Below are 17,469 nucleotides of genomic sequence, written 5' to 3' on the forward strand. Positions count from 1 at the left end.
ACAAGCCATAACAACGAACTCGGGCGGAGCGAAGACGCAAATCAACAGTGGGTTTTCTCCGGGTACTCCGGTTTCCTCCCACAGACCAAAAACGTGTGTTAGGCTGATTGGTAACTCTAAAATTGTCCCTAGGTGTGAGAGAGAGTGAATGGTTGTCTGTCTCGTTTGTCTCTATGTGGCCCTGTGATGGACTTGCGACCCGTCCATGTTAGGAGTTGTGCTTTCCCTGGTCTCTGTCTCTCTCTAGTGTTCCATATTTGTCTGTTCCCCCTCTGATGTCTGCACCTGTGATGTTTCACAGGTGTTCTGTGTTAGTCTTGTTAGTGTGTGTATTTAAGTCTGTTTGCCTGCGTACCTCATTCTGGTCATTGTGTCTCACTGTGATGCCTGTTATGCTCCTCGTGTCCTGCTCCTTGTGTCCTGCGTCCTGTCCCATGATTTATGAAAGTTTGCTGCCCCATCAGCCATCTTTATTTTGTAAATAATAAATTATTGATTTATATTCTTTGAGTCTTGCCTGCCTGCACCAAATGGGTCCCCTGCCGAGAAATCATCACAGTCCAGGGTGTACCTCGCCCCTCGCGCAGTGATTGCTGGACATGGGCACCGGCGACCCCCGTGACCCAAAATGGAACAAGCGGGTAAAGAAAATGGATGGATGGATGGATGGATGGATGGAATGGGTAAATTGATTTGTTGGTTAATTGGGAATGTTTTTATATTAGATCACCAGGGGGAGTTGGGAGGTTCTGTTATTTACATACATATGCATGTTAAAACATGTTAAATGTTTAATTTAGATTTTATTTACACAAACACATTTTTCTGCTGTGACAGGCTAAAAATACCGGAAGCGCTCTGTGCAAGTAAATTGGGTATTGACTGAATGGGGAGGGGGCACAGAGTTTTTTCTTTTTTTCTTTTTCAGATGGACACGATGGACCAGGCCTGCCCTTGGTGTCAAAAAGGGAAGATCAGGGTCTACAACTGATTAACATGTACTAGATAAGAATGCTTTCTTGCATTAGGACGCCTCCTACAATTATTAATTCATATATTTAGGGAACTGACTCAGACCAATGTTAGAAATTTCCATTATGTCATTGCACCACACCAGGGGGATGCTGAATTCCTAGGCAGATGTCCAGATGCTGGGTCAGGCGACCTGAGGCTAGCAGGTCACACGTTAGCCATCAGCTCTGGCATCTTATTTTGACCTGAGGCTGCCAGGAAACACACGCTGTAGCCTGTAGGCATCTCCCGCAAACATATAAGGAGTAGTTCACATTTAACCAGAGGAAATTGATTAATTGCTTGCTTATCTGGTGGTATTGAACTGGGAGTTTTTATGCGGGGGAACCCCTTCGGGGACCCCCACCCAGGGGGAGTTGTTAAGATATTTTTAATCTAGACTGGTCCTATGGTTTTGATCTGCTCAGAGACGGGATTGTAATGAAATTATGACCTGGTTCTAACTGGGTTAAACTGGGCCAGCAAACTCTAAAGAGAGTCTCCCTGGGATTCAATATCTGTCACAGAATAGAGTTTGATCTGCTTGCCACATCACGTAGAAAGGCTTTGAAGCATCGTCTCATATTTTCCTAACACGTCAGTACACATAAGACCACACTTAGTCACGCCCCTTAATACACGGATAGGTGGAGCTCCCCTTCTGCGAAGGAGGAGTCATAGGACCCTATAAATTAATGATGACACGGGACTTCGAGGCCCTTCTTCCGGGTCTGTGAACACGTCACAGACTGTAGAGTCCAGCGCTGTGAATTATAATCTTTTCCTGCCTTTTCTAATATAATTGATAAAACTTAATTGACATTTCCTTGATTTATTGATTAGTATAGTTGCCACTTCTGAGGGAGGTTCGAGCCGGGGGTAAAGACGTGGGCTGGAGGGAGTTTCCGGATCCGGTGGTCCGCAGCCAGCTCCCGTCTTTAACACATCTATATGGAAATTGAAACATTTCAGCACTAAAAAATACTGTTCAGATGACCTGACTGAAAAATTTGGGATTGTATACCTGGATTATTGAGCATGGACTATGTTTGTTTTTCAAACAGTTTGACATGACTGTCGATGAGGAAGGGAGCTGGCACCAGAGGAGGTGGCATGCCAAAGAGACCATCTTAGTACAAATATAACTGGTTTGGTTCACTTTAGAGTAAGCTCTTGGGGGAAGAATCAGTTTTGTGTTGTGTGTTTCCTTGACTGATGAAACCTTCTCGATGGAAGGTGAAACGATTCAGAAAAAAAAGAAACTGTCAATATGCCCTGACTGAAAATTGTTGGATTGTATACCTGGATTATTGAGCATGGACTTTGTTGGTTTTGAACCAGTTTGACATGACTGTTGACAAGAAAGAGGGCCGGCACCGGAGGAGGGGGTGTGCATGCCAAAGAGACCATCTTTGCACTAACATAATTGGTTTGTTTGTTTCACTTTTGAGTAAGCTGTTGGGGGAAGAATCAGTTTTGTGTTGAGTGTTTCCTTGACTGATGAAGGCTTCGGGATGGAAGGTGAAACATTTCAGTACAAAAAATGGCAAGTGTCCAGAAGACCTGTCTGAAAATTTTTGGATTGTATACCTGGATTATTGAGCATGGACTTTGTTGGTTTTTAACAAGTTTGACATGACTGTTGACGAGGAAGAGGGCTGGCAATAGAGGAGGGGGAGTGCCAAAGAGACCATCTTAGTACGAACAAAAGTGGTTTGTTCCACTTTGGAGTAAGCTGTTTTGGTAAGAATCAGTTTTGCGTTGTGTGTTTCCTTGACTGATGAAGCTGTCTGGATGGAAGGTGAAACATTTCAACAGAAAAAAAAACAAAAAAAACTGTCCAGATGACCTGACTGAAAATTGTTGGATTTTAAAGCTGGATAATTGAGAAAGGACGTTGTTGGTTTTGAACCAGATTGTCATGACCTTCGACGAGGAAGAGGGCCAGCACCAGAGGAGGGGGTGTGCCAAAGTGACCATTTTATCACCAACATAACTGGTTTGTTCCACTTTGGAGTAAGCTGTTGAAGGAAGAATCAGTTTTGCAATGTGCGTTTCCTTGACTGATGAAGCCTTCTGAACAATAGGGGAAATGTTTAAGCACAATAAAAGAAGAAGAAACTGTCCAGATGACCTGTATGAAATTTGTTAGCTTGTATACCTGAATTATTGAGCAAGGACTTTGTTGGTTTTGAACAAGTTTGACATGACTGTCAACGAGGAAGAGGGCCGGCACCGGAATAGAGGGTGTGCGTACCAAATAGACCATCTTAGCACTAACATAACTGGTTTGTTCCACTTTGGAGTAAGCTGTTGGGGGAATAATCAGTTTTGTGTTTAGTGTTTCCTTGACTGATAAAGCTTTCTGGATTATAGGGGAAATGTTTAAGCACAAAAAAGAAAAAACTGTCCAGATGACCTGACAGTAAATTGTTGTTTTGTATACCTGGATAATTGAGCATGGTCTTTGTTGCTTTTGAATGAGTTTGACATGACTGTCATCGAGGAAGAGAGCCAGCACTGAAGTAGTTGGGCGTGCCAAAGAGACCATTTTATCACTAACATAACTGTTTTTTTCCACTTTGGAGTAAGTTGTTGGGGGAAGAATCAGTTTTGTGTGGTGTGTTTCCTTGACTGATGAAGCCATCTGGATGGAAGGTGAAACATTTCAACACACAAAAAAAAACTGTCCAGATGACCTGACAGAAAATTGTTGTTTTGTATACCTGGATAATTGAGCATGGACTTTGTTGGTTTTGAACGAGTTTGACATGACTGTCATCAAGAAGAGAGCCAGCACTGAAGTAGTTGGGCATGCCAAAGAGACCATCTTAGCACCAACATAACTGGTTTGGTCCACTTTTGAGTAAGCTGTTGGAGGGAAAAATCAGTTTTGTGTTGTGTGTTTCCTTGACTGATGAAGCCTTCTGGATGGAAGGTGAAACGTTTCAGTACAACAAAAAAAGAAGAAACTCTCCAGATGACTGACTGAAAATTGTTGGATTGTATACCTGGATTATTGAGCATGGACTTAGTTGGTTTTGAACCAGTTTGACATGACTGTCATCGAAGAAGAGGGCCAGCACCAAAGTGGGGGGCATGCCAAAGAGACCATTTTATCACCAACATAACTGGTTTGTTCCACTTTGGAGTAGTTCAATTCAATTCAATTCAAAAATACTTTATTAATCCCAAAGGGAAATTATTTGTTGTTGTAACTCGTCATCCTCATTTCATAAAAAGATGTTATAGATACTGATGGCTGTAGGTAGGAAGGATCTCTTGTAAAGGTCCATCCCACAGTGGATCCTAAGAAACTGGCTGCAGATGCCGTCCTATCCGTCCACCAAGACTGAACTGGCCTCTCGGTTCCCCCGGGCTGTAGGACCGCCTGAATGCCGACCAGAACTCCTCCCAGAGCAATGGCCACTCCTCCCAACAGTCTGCCGAGCTCCTCATCGCTGCGGACAGCCGGCTGCAGGTGTCGGGGGACAATCTTGTCCTTCTGCTGTCATGAGCCATGTTTCCTGCTAGTTCCAGGATCTCAGTGGTCAGGCACTCGAGCACAGCTGGCAGGTAGATGAGAATGCATCCACAGAACATGGTTTTCAACTCATATGAGATTTGGGGCTGTAGTTGAGATATTATTTGAGCTTTTGAGATGTTAATCACCTGCTGTTGGTTGTAGAAAACTGCCTTGTTGACATGGTTACGCATCATAACAAATGTCCAAAACTTAAAAAAGATTCAGTAAAAATCCTTCCAGCTGCACAGCATCTGATACCAGAGGAAACAATCATCCAAAAATTGTGATTTACATCCAGAAAAAGAGGAATTAAAGTTTCCAAAAGCAAAATCTCAGAATGAAAGTAACAGAGAAGCTCCAACATGCAGCCACCTTCAGCGGCGTAACTCTAGAACTCTTGGGGGAAGAATCATTTTTGTGTTGTATGTTTCCTTTACTGATGAAGCCTTCGGGATGGAGGGTGAAACATTTCAGTACAAAAAAAGGCAAGTCTCCAGTTGACCTGTCTGAAAATTTTTGGATTGTATACCTGAATTATTGAGTATGGACTTTGTTGGTTTTGAACCAGTTTGACATGATTGTCAACAAGGAAGAGGGCCGGTACCGGAGGAGGGGGTGTGCATGCCAAAGAGACCATCTTTGCACCAACATAACTGGTTTGTTCCATTTTTGAGTAAGCTGTTGGAGGAAAAATCAGTTTTGTGTGGTGTGTTTCCTTGACTCATGAAGCCTTCTGGATGGAAGGTGAATCATTCCAGCACAAAAAAGAAACTGTCTAGATAACCTGTATGAAATTTGTTGGATTGTATACTTGGATTATTGAGCATGGACTTTGTTGGTTTTGAAGCAGTTTGACCTGACAGTCGACGAGGAAGAGGCCCAGCAGCGGAGGAGGGGGGCATGCCAAAGAGACCATCTTATCACCAACATAACTGGTTTGATCCAGTTTGGAATAAGCTGTCGGGGGAATAATCAGTTTTGTGTTGTGTGTTTCCTTGACTGAGGAAGTTTTCTGGATGTAAAGTGATACGTTTCAGCACAACAAAAAACATGCCCAGATGACCTGACTGAAAATAGTTGGATTGTATACCTGGATTATTGAGCATGGACTTTGTTGGTTTTAAAGCATTGTGACATGAATGTCGATGATTACGAGGGCCAGCGCTAGAGGAAGGGGCGTGCCAAAGAGACCATCTTAGCACCAACATAACTGGTTTGTTCCAGTTTGGAATAAGCTGTTGGGGGAAGAATCATTTTTGTGTTGTATGTTTCCTTTACTGATGAAGCCTTCTGGATGGAAGTTGAAACGTTTCAGCACACAAAAAAACTGTCCAGATGACTTGACTGAAAATTGTTGGATTGTATGCCTGGATTATTGAGCATGGACTTTGTTGGTTTTGAACCAGTTTGACATGACTGTCATCGAGGAAGAGGGCCAGCACCGAAGTAGGGGGGCATGCCAAAGAGACCATTTTATCACCAACATAACTGATTTGTTCCACTTTGGAGTAAGCTCTTGGGGGAAGAATCATTTTTGTGTTGTGTTTCCTTTACTGATGAAGCCATCAGGATGGAAGGTGAAACATTTCAGTAAAAAAAAATCTATCAGATGTTAAAAACTAGAACTTGTGTAGGATTTAAGCGCCAGCACGCATTATTCTTTCAGCAGCGCAATTGGACAGACTGATCCATTAAACTTTGATCTGAAACTAATTATAGCCTTATCATAAAAGGCTTGGATTTGTGGCATTTTCGTTCAAGAATCACCCTTTAAGGGCGAAAATAAAATGGTAATTGGTAAATGGACTGTACGTATATAGCGCCTTTCTATCTAATCAAGATACTCAAAGATCTTTACACTACAATCTGTGCCCTCATTTTCCCATTTATACAGCACTCTACTAGATCTCTACAAACCTGAACAAATCATTCTAAAGAGACTAATCAGTGCTTTAGATCACATTCATACACCTGATGGGACACACATCAGAGGTGATGAGGGGTTCAGTGTCTTGCCCATGGATACTTTGGCATGTGACTGCTGGTGGATTCGAACCCCCAACTCTTGCATTGGAGGACAACTGCTCTAGCCACTCATCCACAGCTGCCCCAAAATATAACAAATATTTAATCAGAAAAAGAGTTCAAAACAGATTGAACATGACGCACAGAACGTTTTCCAGCTTTATGATGACCGCAGCTGAATAAAACCAGAAAGGGGACTGAAAAGCTGTACCATGATAGAAGGACACTAAACATTTGGCTTCATGCTCCTCGTCGTGTGTGTGTGTGTGTGTGTGTGTGCGTGGGTGTGTGTGCGCGTGTGTGTGTGCGCGTGTGTGTGTGGGCGTGTGTGTGTGTGCGTGTTGCTACTGCAGGTCATTTCAACAGAAGCGCTTCTCCGGGCTTTCAGTTTGGAGAGTTATTTTAGTCTGCACAAAGTGGAGCGACTCTTCACACCACTTGGTGGACACTGACAGGGTGAGAGCAAAGTGGTGTCCTCGGACTGTCTCTAACGTCCTGAAAGACGGACGTGGGTGAACCCGAGCGAAGGAAGGATGCTGTAACTGCGGCGAACCGGAGCGGAGTTCAGCATCTTCAGCGACGAGGAGAAGGTGGGATTTATTTCTGCTGCTGTCTCAGAGGCTGTCTGATAAAAGCTGTAACCACAGTCTTTTCGGGGAAGACTTAGAAACAACAACAAAATCTTATTTTGATCCAGGTTTTATTTTGTCCCGTCACTTTGGAGCGAAGGGATCGGTCTTCGTCTTTTAGATCTGATAGAGGATCAAAAGAGTCAAAGGTGGAATGTGTCAACGAATATTTCACCTGGTCAACACTGAGTCGATTTGGATCAGTTGGACCAGAGGTAGGAGAGAAGCCACGCTACCTTTACGCGTGCGCTTCACGCGGTCGGTTGGGTTGTCCGTTATTGGAGAGGCAGAAAACAGAAAGAGAAGAGTGCGTGTGCACGTGCATCTTGGTTATGCGAAGGTGAAGAACTCGGGGCATCCAAAGTTAGTGTTTGTGTGAGTGTGAGTAATTGGATTTGATTGCACTTGGAGGCTTATTAATTTATTCTTTTTACTTTTATTCACCACCCTGAGGCTTCATGCAGATATGAGAGCGTTCAGGATCCAAACTTCAATTAGACACGAGCCTGAGCCTCAGCAGTCCGTGGAGATGGAGTGTGTGGGAGTAGCGTGTGTGTTGTGGCAGTTTGTGGCAGTATTGCGTGTAATGAGAGTGAGAGCATCGTGTGTGTGGATGGAGTGTGTGAGAATAGTGTGCGCATGTGTGTGATCAAAGTGTGTGCGTTACGTGTGTATCGGTGTTTGTGGCAGCACTGTGTGTGTATTTGTTGTAAACGTTAAACAGTGAAGTCATTAACATTCAGACTTGGCATTTGTCATGGATTTTATACACTGACGTTACCGTGCCAGGGTATTTATTTATTGTGTGTGTGTGTGTGTGTGTGGGGGGGGGGGGGTATCCGAGTGCGTGGGTAAGAAAGAAACAACAACAACAAAAAAAATGCGTGTGCTAAAAGCCAGCCATCACATGTGAAACATGTTGGCCTCAGGGAAGGAACTCAGCTATGGGCTGTAGGAGCAGCAACTCAGAAACACATTTCACTGAGTTCACATTTGTGCAGATTTATCCTTGCCCCCCACCCCCAACACACTTCTCCTTTTTAATCCTTTAGTCATGGATGTTATCATGAAACATCAAGCCCTCTGAATACACACATGAAAAATATTCCCTGTGTCTCCTATAGAAGACACGGGCTCTCACACTCCTCTGAGACAAACATGAGTTGTTGCAGTCATTCTGGATCTCTTCAAACCTCTTTAATCTGTTTCTGTCTCTTTCTGTTTAGTTGTTTCTTCTTGTGCATTCTTTCATTGTAGTTGTACTGGTTGTGGTGTACTGTATGCTGTCTTTTGTGACAAGTGGTGTCAGTTGAATCTCACTGATGTTATCTTTCTATTTTGCTTCAAAATGATTTTTCCTTCAGTTTGTTCAGAATTTATATTGTGGTAATTTTATTTTCACCAACTCAGAGGGACCAGAAATGTTCATCTTCTTATCTGTTAAATGTACATATTTGTGTGCTTAATACACCCCTCCCCATCTCCCTCTTGAACTTGTCATGCAAGGATTCCGTTCAGCTGGCCGTGGGTTCATGCACTTTTAGGTGAAAGGATGCCATTTACGCCTGTACTGTATAATTTTCCCATTTGTTCAAGTCCTCTGGGACACAGACACGTTTGTGTGAGAGCTTTACAACACAAGCAGGTGCTTTCCATCTCAGTCTCTCCCTCTTATTTCCTGTGTGTGTGTGTGCATGTGTGTGTGCATGCACACATGCTCTCAATCAGTGATATATACTGTGAATTTATAGTGTTGAGAGTATGTTTGAGTAGCGAGAGAGAAAGGCAGAGTAGGCATGTCTTCTGGTGTACTGATTGTGAACTGGTGTGAGTATAAAGTACTAGAAAAGTATTCAGAAACAAGAGGGGTGTGTAGTGTTCAATTAGCTCAGCTTTTTAGTAACAATGTGCACATCAATTGTCAGAATGTCAGAATGGAAAGAGACTGAGCTTCCACCAGAGGCTGCAGGTGTCTGTGTGTGTTGATTTATATTGTGACACCAGCGTTGTATAGATCTGTCTCGTGGGTAGATGAACTGACTGCAAAATGTCACATTGACCACCAGAAGTCATTTATTACCAGGATATTAATGGGGGTGGATGGTTTATAGCAGGGTATGGGAATGTAACCATGAGAGGAAGACAGCAGAAATAAAGGACAGAAAAAAGACAGTGAGGAAGAACAAACCTATTAATTTTTCAGGCCATGCAATGAAAATGGTAAATGGACTGTACTTATATAGCGCCTTTCTTTCTGCTCAAGATACTCAAAGCGCTTTACAACACAATCTGTGCCTCATTTACCCATTCATACAGCACTCTACTACATCTCTACAAAGCTAATTGAACAAATTATTCTAAAGAGACTAATCAGAGCTTCATCACATTCATACACTGATGGGACACACATCAGAGGCTATGAGGGGTTCAGTGTCTTGCCCAGAGACACTTTGACATGTGGTGGATTAGAACCCCCAACTCTGCATTGGAGGACGACTGCTCTAACCAGTCAGCCACAGCTGCCAAAGAAAAATGTATTGAAAAAGTATTCAATGTAAAACTGATAAAATAAGCTAGGTTTTTATTCTCATTGTACAAGTACAAGATTTGTGTGATGGCTCTCCACAAACCGTGTTTGGGAGTTTTAAAAAAAGTTTCCTATTGGTGTGACTAGTTACCTCTATTGCCTTGTAAGTTTAGAACTCAGTGCAGCGGTTCTGTGTGGAGTTTCCACCTTCTCCTTGTCCACGCATGAGTTTTCTTTCAGTAAATTGCTTTTCTTCCCACAGTAAAAAAAAAAAAATCATGTTAAATTATTCATTGATTCCAAATTGACCTTGGGAATGACTTGTTCAAATTTGTGTTGGTCTTGTGATGGACTGGCAACCTGCTCAGGATGTACTTTGTTTCTCACCTGGTAAAAGAGTTCCACAGGTGCGGAACAGATATAGACAACTAAAAATCCTGCAATACACATCAAAGCACAGACTGACTGCAGGACAGATTAACTTCAAACACTGAAGCAAGCAAATGAATCCCACAAAGACACAAATCTGATAAACACTTCAAAACATCCATAACTGTAATACTGTAAATACTAAATATTCCAACTCCTGTAACAGCTATCAATGAAGCACCTGAACTGTGTCAAGAGATCCCATCTGGATTCTGCAATATGTAAAACAATATATGACTGAACCCCAATGGGGTTTCATGATATATGGCCTTGCACTGCCTGCCAGTGTGCCTGGCAGCAACAAGTCCAGGATGCTGCAAATATGCTCATGAGAAAGGATATCAGGAGAGGAAATGTACAGATGGAACCAATGGACTAAAATACCAAAGATCCTCCCTCTTTGACAGGAAAAGTTCAGTAGTAATAACTTTAGAATTACTGATGTAAAAAGAAACCTGCATTGGCATTAATGCAGACTGCAATATTGAAACTTAAGGTTTAAAAAACAGAATATTATAGAGTACAGTCCTGTAATTAGTGTGGCCAACAAATCTGTGGCTCAAGAAGATCAGACACAAAGCAGCAGGAATGAAGAGCAAAAAAGGAGCATGGCGAGAAGAGGTCAGTGCAAAAGGAGTTGCTTTTTTGTTGCTTTGTGGTAAAACAATAATTTTAGCTATGCTAGGAAGCACCTTGTAACTGCAACTTTCCTTCCCTCCATTGACTACTGTGACATTATTTACATGAACGTTCCTGCAAGCACCCTGCAGATGTTGGACACTGTCCATCATGGTGCGCTAAAATTCATAACTGGCTGTAACTACTGTACCTATCACTGCACCCTCTATTCACAGGTTAACTGGTCATCATTAACTTTATACAGACTCTTTCACTGGTACATTTTCATCTTTAAATCACTTCTTAGTCTGTTGCCTTTATACAACTCTTCCTACATGTCACTATGTGAGTGCAGCTACAGCGTGCACTCTCAGGACATTATTACATGCAGTGTTCCCTCAGTGCAGACTGAACTAGGCTAAAGGGCCTTCTCCTGCTCCGCTCTTGTTTCCTGGAAATCTTGCAAAAGATCTGAAACTCACAACCTTGATTTACGTGGCTCCAAACATCTGCTAAGTTCCTGACAAAAAATAATGCAGACATTTTCCTGTTTTTAAAAAAAGTTAAATCTGATCCTCTGGTCATTCAAAAAACAAAACAAAGCAAAACAACAACAACAAAAAAATGTAGAAACGTTTTGTCTTTCATCCAAAAGACTTCCTCAGTCTGAGGTGCTGTATTCAGCTCAGTCTCTTAAATAGCACCTTCTCAGAGTGGATCAACCAGTTTGCTGCTGACAACCAAAACCAGCTGATCACATGCTCAAGAAGGACCATCAGCCTAACAATGGATCATTAGCACACTGATGGCTGTTTACTATTCACAGGAGGCTGAGTGATACTAGCAATCACAGCATTGTAAGAGGGGGACAGTTGAACCTGGAGGCCTCCACCCCTGTTTAATGATGGACGATTTCTTTTCACAAAGATGGCCTCCTTTACTCCTCTTTCAAACCATCGTTCCTCTCTGTCCAGGATGTGAACATCTTCATCCCTGAAAGAGTGACCGTTGGCCTGGAGATGAGTGAAGACCGAGAGTCCTGGCTTGATTATGTTGATCTTCTGTGCTGGGCCATCCTTTTGGCCAGTGGCTGTTTAGTTTCCCCGATGTAAGACTGATCACAGCCCTCCTGACACTGATCAGCATACGCTATATTAGTGTTTGTGCTGGGAAACTGGATCTTTGGGATGAACCAGTCTTTGCCTTAATGTATTTTGGGGTTTAAAAGCCACTGGGACATTGTGTTTGAGCAATATTATAGGCAGAAACATGGGTGTGCTATGGGGTCTCCAGTTTCTCCTATTGTTGCCAACCTGTACATGGAGGAGGTAGAAAAGAGAGCCTTGACGTCCTTTTCAGGGACACCACCAAGTCATTGGTTCAGATATGTTGACGACACCTGGGTTAAAATTAAATCTCAGGAAGTCCAACATTTTACTGACCACATCAACTCTGTGGATAAATACATCAAGTTCACACGAGAAGATGTAAAAAATGGCAGATTGGTGTTCTTGGACTGAGAGGTCTCAGTTTCTGATAGAGGACATTTGCAAACTGAGGTGTACTGCAAACCCACCCACACAGACCAGTATTTGCAGTTTGACTCCCATCACCCTTTGGAGCACAAGTTAGGAGTCATCAGGACTCTGTACCACAGAGCAGACAGCATCCCCACTAACTCAGGACCCAGGCAGAAGGAGAAATCCCACACAAGACAGGCTCTAGAGCAATGTGGATATCCTAACTGGGCCTTCCTGAAAGCAGAGAAGAAACCCAAACAGGACTCCAGTCAGCCATCAGGTGAAAAGGAGGAACCCAGAACCAGACCAGTGGTCATTCCGTATGTTGAGGGGGTATCAGAGAAACTGAGACGTTTATTTTCTAAACATAACGTCCCAGTGGCTTTTAAACCCCAAAATACATTATGGCAAAGACTGGTTCATCCCAAAGATCCAGTCCCCCGGCACAAACAGAGTAATATTGTGTATGCTGTTCAGTGTCAGGAGGGCTGTGATCAGTCTTACATCACGGAAACTAAACAGCCACTGGCCAAAAGGATGGCCCAGCACAGAAGAGCAACATAATCAGGCCAGGACTCTGAGGTCTACACTCATCTCCAGGCCAGCGGTCACTCCTTCAGGGATGAAGATGTTCACATCCTGGACAGAGAGGAGCGATGGTTTGAGAGAGGAGTAAAGGAGGCCATCTTTGTGAAAAGAAATCGTCCATCATTAAACAGGGGTGGAGCCTCCGTGTTCAACTGTCCCCCTCTTACAATGTTGTGATTGCTAGTATCACTCAGCCCTCTGTGAATAGTAAACAGCCATCAGTGTGCTAATGATCCATTGTTAGGGTGATGGTCCTTCTTGAGCATGTGATCAGCTGGTTTTGGTTGTCAGCAGCAAAACTGGTTGATCCACTCTGAGAAGGTGCTATTTAAGAGACTGAGCTGAAAACAGCACCTCAGACTGAGGAAGTCTTTCGGATGAAAGACGAAACGTTTTTAATTTTTTTTGTTGTTTTGCTTTGTTTTGTTTTTTGAATGTCCAGAGGACCATATTTAACTTTTTTAGATTTTTCTACCTGGATTATTGAGCATGCATCAGAATATTTCTTGTTTTTAGTTTTCTACATGGCTTTACAACTTAGCTGCTTTTTTAAAAAGTCTTTTTTATACCATTTTATTTTATTTGTTCTTCTCAATTGGTATATTTTTTATGATTGTCTACTGTTGTCTTTGTTGTCCACTGTTGTTATCACCCTTTGTTAAAATCAGGTATATCTTGTAAATGAGCCCATAAGGCTCAATGGGATTAACTTGTATAAATAAAGTTTGGATGAATTTTGCCATCAGGTGCTCCTGTAAAATCAAACAATGAAAGACAAATTAAAGAAAGCCTAAGAGTTGAGTAATTAAATCTGTTGTTTTGAGCTCTAATAAATAACCATTGATAAAAGCTTGCTGAGATGTAACAAATCACAGAAGCAAAAACAGAAGACAGAAAAAGGAAAAGCAGAGAAATTATGTAATGCTCTGAAATAGGAAGGGCAGACAGATTTAGAGACTCAGTGAGTGAGGGAAGAGAGCAGAGATATCCATAAATCGTGGATGGGATGTTGGGGCATATAAAGTCTAAGGAAAAATACAAGAGCAGGAGAAATAGCCTGTTTGACACGGAGGGAGAAAGAATGTAGAAAATAGAAGTAAGATTAATTTAAATACAGATATACTGTGTTTGTGAGCATTCAAAATAATGTCCTTTTATTTTTTATTTTTTTTACATCGCATTCATGGTAATTTATAGGATATTCTCTCAGAAATGAGCACAAAAATAAACCTGGATGATTTCAAGCATAACCCACTTCCAAGTGGTTACCTAACCAGCAGTGAAGAGGCTTATCCCTCAGGGGAAAGAGAGGCTCGCAAGTGTTAGTTACTGTTGGTTGACCCCTCTTGCGCTTGCATGAAGCATCACATACAGACCCATCACAATGGGTAAGAAAGAGTGCTCAGTTTGCTGACAGTCACCTCTAGCTATTTGTTAGAGCCACCACTCAGTAGCTTTAGATACTACCTCAAACCAAACTCAATGATACAAGAATTTCTCCACAAGCTCAGTGTAGTTGCTGCTTTTTGTCATTTTGCATGATGTTCAGCAGCATGTAGCTTGACCGTTTCAAAAAGAATACAACAGTCAAAATTATGCGTTTATTTTTATAATTTGTAAACAAAAATGATCTACTTTCATTCATTATGTACAATCCTTGAGGCAAATACTGTCTTGAGTTTTTGTTTTCTTGAAAACTGTGCTTCACAACTTCTGTTTAGAGTCTGACAGCATGTCGTCAAATATGAGTTTTGAGCAACAAAGACATTTTTTTTGTTTTGGCTGCTCATTCTTTAGGGCTTGCCAAACAAGCCACTAGGGAGCACAAGCCAGTGCATCTCTTGTGCTGGTCCCAAGCCCGGGTAAATGGTGAGGGTTGTGTCAGGAAGGGCATCCGATGTAAAACACTTTTGCCAAAATATTAATGTGATTTCATCAACGTGAAACCATACCAGATCGGTCAAGGCCCGGGTTAAAAATGACTGTCACCGGTGCTGTTGACAAACAGGGTGCTGGCGAAAATTGTGCTACTCTTAGTTAAAGACCACGAACGAGGAGGGAAACGTGTCAGGAGACAGAGGGAGAAGAGGAAAGTCAAGAATGTAGGACTGAGGGTTTCAACTCTAAATGTGGGGGCAATGACAAGCAAAGGTAGAGAGCTGGCTGACATGATGCAGAGAAGAAAGGTAGATGTTTTATGTGCCCAAGAGACCAAGTGGAAGGGCAGTGAGGCTTGCAACATTGGAGCAGGATGTTGTTTTATGGAACAAAGTCCATGCTCAATAATCCAGGTATATAGGTATACAATCCAACATTTTTCAGTCAGGTCATCTGGACAGTTTCTTTTTTTGTGCTGAAACATTTCACCTTCGATCTGGAAGGCTTCATCAGTCAAGGAAACACACAACAAATCGGATTCTTCCCCCAACAGCTTACTCCAAAGTGGAACAAACCAGTTCTGCTTGTGATAAGATGGTCTCTTTGGTACGCCCCCTCCTCCATTGCCGGCCCTCTTCCTTGTTGACAGTATTGTCAAACTGGTAGAAAACAACAAAGTCCATGCTCAATAATCCAGGTATACAATCCAAAATTTTTCAGTCAGGTCATCAGAACAGTTTCTTTTTTTGTGCTGTAATGTTTTGCCTTTGATCCGGAAGGCTTCATCAGTCAAGTAAACACACAACAAAACTGATTCTTCCCCCAACAGCTTACTCCAAAGTGGAACAAACCAGTTCTGCTTGTGATAAGATTGTCTCTTTGGTACGCCCCCTCCTCCATTGCTGGCCCTCTTCCTTGTTGAGTCTTGTGAAACTGGTTGAAAACAACAAAGTCCATGCTCAATATTCCAGGTATACAATCCAACATTTTTCAGTCATGTCATCTGAACAGTTTCTTTTTTTTGTGCTGAAACGTTTCGCCTTCAATCCGGAAGACTTCATCAGAAATGGCCTTCCGGATCGAAGGCGAAACTTTTCAGCACATAAAAAAAAACAAAAAAATGTCCAGATGACCTGACTAAAAAATGTTGGATTGTATACATGGATTATTGAGCATGGACTTTGTTGTTTTCAACCAGTTTGACAAGACTGTCAACAAGGAAGAGGGCCGGCAATGGAGGAGGGGGGCGTACCAAGCTGTTGGGTGTCAATCTACCCAGAGGGGCCACCACTAGGATTTATGGCTAACCCCTACTGCAGCCTCTCCTCCAAGGGGTATATTGAACTAATCTAGCACTTGAGTATTACCCAGAGTGACCGTAGGTTAGTTCTGTTTTAAGGCTGTGTTGAAGGTGACTCACCCAGATTGTTAACGACCTTTATTTGCAAGTCATACCCTTATCTCACCCCATGACTCGCCCAACCTTATAGCCGGGGTTGAATCATTGTCCATGGGGAATACTTGCATTAACGGTCACCCACCTTCGGTTGTAGAACTGTAATTGTTACCGATCTGGTATTTTTTAGATTCTAGGCATAAGATTCCAGGATGTTGTTTAATCAAAGTTGAGAAACCTTTAAAAACCTCCTCTTTTTGTTAAAATTTAACCAAGCTTTCCAAATTCATGAGTACAAAGTGTAGAAATGATAGTCCAGAGTTTTACATTTTATGCTTTGCTTTAATTAATGATTTGCAGGGGTACAGCATTATCAGCACACTATAATTGGTTACATTTAATTATTCAAAAAGATCAGTGATAGAGAGTCCATGCCTTGCTCCAAGAAATGTCCTATTGGTCAGATGGGACGTTCCGGATTTGGGGAGTCCACCAAGGTAAGGCTCTCCTAGCTTCGATGGCAAGAGAAGTCTGTCCTCCAGAACCCTAGAAGGAATCACCCTTGGCCCCCAAAAGCAGTCCTAAACTTGAGGGGTCTCGTCTGGTCTCAGCTCGGCTGAACACGGGAGTATTCCTATCTTGATGAAAAAGAAGTCCCTTCTGAGCTGTCTAACACCCTCTGAGTGGCTCCTGGGGCGAATCTATATTTTTCTGGCTTGTCGACTCCACGGTCCGTTCAGCACTTCCCTGTTGCTGTGCCTGGTTTATATAGACGGACTTACTAGACATAACAAGTTTTTCCATCGTACCATTCTGGTGTCGTGCTCTGATTGGCCTCAGCTCTTTAGAGCCGTTGGTTTCTCGGAACACAAAAAGACTGTCCCCTAACTGTGCCCTTTTAAGGTATGGAGTTGTTCTGCTTGTCAGCTCTCAGTTACTAACACACAAGTCTTATTACAGCTCATGCCCTTTTAAGGTATGGAGTTTTGTCTTAGTGTTTTAATAATAACATCCACCTCTTTACTCAGCTCCCTTATTTATCCTGGAATGCTATCAGGCATCCTGGAATGCTTTCAGGCTCTCTTTAAGTGGACAATCATAAATCAGGATAAGGTAATGCATTATCCTTTATCTTAGTTTCAACATGCAGTTTTCTCTGCTCTGAGTACTGACTATTTTTAATCTAACATGATTTCAACATGCAGTGCTTACTTTTCCCCAATCATAGAATACAGTATAAATCTTATATAATCACATCATGTAGTGTTCACTCTATTCTAATCACAGAATACAGTATAAATCTTATATAATCACATCATGCA

The sequence above is a fragment of the Nematolebias whitei genome, chromosome 4 (assembly GCF_014905685.2).
Source record: "Nematolebias whitei isolate Nwh7 chromosome 4, NemWhi1, whole genome shotgun sequence".
Lineage (NCBI taxonomy): Eukaryota > Metazoa > Chordata > Actinopteri > Cyprinodontiformes > Rivulidae > Nematolebias > Nematolebias whitei.